Source organism: Micromys minutus (assembly GCF_963924665.1).
Source record: "Micromys minutus genome assembly, chromosome: 12".
Taxonomy (NCBI): Eukaryota; Metazoa; Chordata; class Mammalia; order Rodentia; family Muridae; genus Micromys; species Micromys minutus.
The window spans coordinates 53080032-53084337 of NC_137981.1; the positions used below are offsets into that span (position 1 = coordinate 53080032).

Genomic DNA, 4306 nt, shown 5'->3' on the forward strand with positions numbered 1-4306 from the left:
GAGAGGAAGGAGGGGGAGGGAAGTAGAAGAGAGAGGGAGAAGGAGAGGAAGGGGAAGGGAAGAGGGAGGAAAAGAATGAGTGGGTGGGGGAGGAATATGGATTATAGTGTGACCAAGATGGTGCTGCCATTCAAAACATCTCACTGAGGTATCAGCTATCACATCCTTTATCAGTCACTTTTCTACGCTGTGACAAAACACCATGACCAAGGCAACTTATAAAAGGAAGTGTTGAATTGGGCTTATAGTTACAGAAGGTTAGACCATAATGGTGGCAAGAAGAAATGCTGGCAGGGACAGCTAAGAGCCCACACCTGAGCCAAGCAGGAGGTATAGAGAAGCTTTTGAAACCTTAAAGCCCAACTTTTAGTCACATACCTCATCTGACTGGGCCACACCCCCAGTCCTTCTAAAATAGTTCCACCCACTGGAGACCAAATATTCTAGCCTATAAGCCTATGGGGGCCATTTCCAATCAAACTTCCATAGCTACCAATAGACTGGGATGGTAGGAAATATCCTTCTCCTCAGTCCAGGCCTGACACGGAAAAATCCATGAGAACACTCTTTCCCAGCCTCCATGCCCCTCCCAATACAGAAACTGGCCACTGTCGGGGACGGGGGGAGGTGCTGGTTTCACCCCAGAGGGAGCTTCCATAGCTCCCTGCTAGTAGCATACTGAACACATGAAGACACTTCCAGCTGTCAATCACAGTGGAAGGCTTTACCACAAGCTCCTCCATCTCACTGAGGTCCCCTTGGTACCCATGACCCCTTGAGCTCCTGAGAAGAGAGACAGTATATGCTTTAGCTTCTCAAAAGAACAAGTGGCACCTCTCAAAATAAAAGAATGTGTTCTCAGTTTTCTGATGTCCAAAACTCAAGGGGCAGTTGAATAAAGGGATTGTTTTTGTTTTGTTTTGTTTTGTTTTGTTTTGTTTGAATCAGGCATCTCTCTCAGACGTGTATCTGTAACAAAGACAGTGTTTTCAGGGCCAGGGAGCTGGTTCTAGAGCCTCCTGAGAGTTTAACTTAAATATCATGTCCCATGAACTGGAGAGATGACTCCACAGTTAAAAGTAGGTAACTGCCCTTGGAGAGGACTCAAATTCTGTTCCCTGTGGCTCACAACCACCTTTGTAGAAAGTTTCCATTCCCAAGGGATCCCCAATCTGCCCCCTCTGGCCTCTATGAGCAATACACCCATGTGCACTTGGATTGTGCACCTACCCGATCCTAAACATACTAAATATAATGACAGTAAATCACTTAAAAAACAAAAAACAAAAAAAGCTATAGAAACTCTCTCTTGAAAAAGGTGCTAAAGTGTACATGTCGGTTCTTGGCCTTCTTCCTACAAGAAATAATGAACTTAGCCGCTAAAGAAAAGCCCAGGGTGATGGCGTGTCTCATGAGATGTTCACATCCAGAAATGTGTTGACTATATTTCATTTCCTAAGTCGCTAGGATGCTTGCCAGGTGCCAGGCACTAGGCTACATGCTGAACAAAGAAAGATCAATAGGTACAGTCTACCGTTTCAAGAAACCCAGTAACCTTTTCTAATACTATTGCTTTCTCTCTATGGACCACATGTTTTGAAAGAAATTATCTAAACACTTTCAATTATTGGTTATTCTGTATTTTCCTGTGAGCTGGTGGTGGTTACTTTGATGGTAGCCAGGTTTGTCCACTGGCTGGAAACAAAGCAGATACTTAGTAAACATTGGCTCAGCTATACTAGTTGAGTAGTCAAAGTTTCTGTCAAAAGAAATAGTTGCTAGTCAGCACAATCCAGCTGTTGATGTGGGTTTTTATAGTAGATTAGCTTTTTCTGATAGATACAATTTTCTGATTTTTTTTTTTAATATTGAAACTGGTCCCTGAACATTTTCTTCAACCTGGGTTACAAGTTGCCAAGATCCACAGACAAGAAATGCAAGATCTGCTCTTTTTGAAGGTTCTAAATTTTTTTAGACCTTTTGTTATTCACAAAAAGGCTCTAAGATGTTTGATTAACAAAAAAACAAAACAAAAAAAACAAACAAACAAAAAAAAAAAAACAGAGACATGTATAACTCCTCCTATTGGGAACCCAAATCAATTTTAAGAATAGGAAAAGGCTAAGAAACACAGGGATGGAAGGGAGAGAGGGAAGGAGCGGGGAAAAGGGGGAACATTTCTTTAACTTGGTAAAAAAAAAAATGTCAACTTGCAAAAAATTTTTGAAAACACCTACAACTGACATCTGGTTACTGAGAAATATGTTTTTCTATTAAAGTGGAGATGAAATTGAGGCCGGCCCTCCCACCATCCTTCTAGAAATCAGATGTAATGCAATAAGACAGGAAAAGGAAATAAAAGTCATACCAACTGGGAAGGGAAAAACAAGAACTTGTCCATCTCAGATGACAAGATGGTCTAGAATGTCGAAAATCTGAAAGAGTCAGACAAGGCACACACACCTTTAATCCTAACAGTTGAGAGGCAGAGGCAGGCAGATCTCCAAGTTCAAGGCCAGCCTCATCTACAAAGCCAGTTCCAGAACATCCAGAGCTATACAGAGAAAGCCTGTCTCAAAAAACAAACAGGGAGACATCATTGCAGGGTTGTTTGAACAGTCTTGGTGGTGGTGGCAACCCACTGTGGGGAGGGGTGGGGTGAGGTGGGGTGGGGTGGGGTGGGGTGGGGTGGGGTGGGGGGAACAGGACTCTTTCTTTCAGACTGACCCCGTAGGAGGCTCATGCAGGATTTCAAGCAATTGCAGGAGGACCCACCTCTGGGGGGTCAGGGGTGCACCATCTGAAAAGAGCATCATGCAGTGGAACACAGTTATATCTTCACCAGAAGGGACACCCTTTGAAGATGGTACTTTTAAACTAGTAATAGAAATTTTCTGAAGACCATCCAAATAAACCACCAACCGTTAGCTTTTTTTTTCTCCAAAATGTTTCATCCAAATGTGGATGCTGATGGTAGCGTATGTTTAGATATCCCACAGAATTGATGGAGCCCACATATGATGTCTCATCTGTCTTAACTTCAATTCAGCCTCTGTTGGATGAGCCGAATCCAAACAGTCCTGCCAATAGCGGAGCGGCACAGCTTCATCAGGAGAACAAAGGGAGTATGAGAAGAGGGTTTCAGCCATTGTGGAGCAAAGCTGGAATGACTCAGAATAGACACCTGGTCTGTTGGTTGTTCACCGTTGTATAATTTACCTCCCAGTAGGAAGGCTAGCAAGGTTTAAGTGCCACAGGTTTTAAGGATTCTGCAGAGAAAAAAATGAAAATCCTTCAGTTTAGAACCTTAGAATCAAGGCTTGTGTACCTTGATTAATGTACTTTTTATCGATGCATAAGTGTGTAATATATCCTGTTTGTATTTTTTCCAAGTGTATAATGTTGGTGTGAAGTTTTCATGACAGAATATACACATTTTGTAAATCTGTACTTTTTTCAAATATGGTAGGCCTTGTTTTTGAATTCTTTAGATTTTTAAATTGGAGAAAAGCACTTAAAGTTTTTTATATATGAATATTACATGCAAAGCTGCTGACATACATAACTTCAGTGCAAAAACAAACAAACAAGAATAATATAACCAAATATATTCGAGATCTATGTGAGACCAGCCATTGAACTCTGATAAAGAACTCAGAGAATTTACTGAGCGTAGAGATACGGACAAGAAGAGTCAATTCTGTCAAGGTGTGTGCTTTTCCTCAAGATAATGTATAGATCCAATATAACCTGGCTCCAAAGCCAATTATTTTTATAAGTAGCCACAAACTGACCCAACTGTTTACATGAAGAAGCAAAAAGCCCAAAATAACAATCTTAAGAAGGAAAAGCAAGGTTGGAAAATTGCCACTTACTAACTTGAAGACTAATTCCAAAGCTATAGGAATCAAAACAGTACAGTACTAGTAAAAAGAATAGACTAAGAAACAAAAGGGCCACAGAAAAAGAGCCCAGAAGCAGGCTCACATAAATACATTCACCTGAGTTTTGACTAAGAAATGAAGGCACCATGATGAAGCCAAATAGAATCTTCAATAACAGTGATAAGATAAAGAAGTTGGGGACCGGAAGGAGAGAAGAAGAGGGAAGTGGAGGAGGGAAGAGGAGGAGAAGGGAGAGGAAAGGAGGAAGAGAAAGAAAGGAAGGGGAGAAGAAAGAGGGGAGGAGAAAGAGAAGAAAAGGAAGGAGAGAAGGGGAGAGGGGAGAAGGGAGAGAGAGGGTAGAGGAGAGGAGAGGAAAGGAAATGGGGGAGAAGGAAGGGGAGGGAAAGAGAGGGCAGGGGAAG

At 41.9% G+C, this 4306-nt stretch overlaps 1 pseudogene across 1 annotated transcript; it reads left to right on the plus strand.

The window, feature by feature from the left end:
- Positions 1-2741: 2741 nt before the first annotated feature.
- Positions 2742-3180, plus strand: LOC308427721 (ubiquitin-conjugating enzyme E2 B-like; annotated as a pseudogene). The gene has a single exon. The product of its transcript is annotated as a ubiquitin-conjugating enzyme E2 B-like (transcript).
- Positions 3181-4306: the final 1126 nt, after the last annotated feature.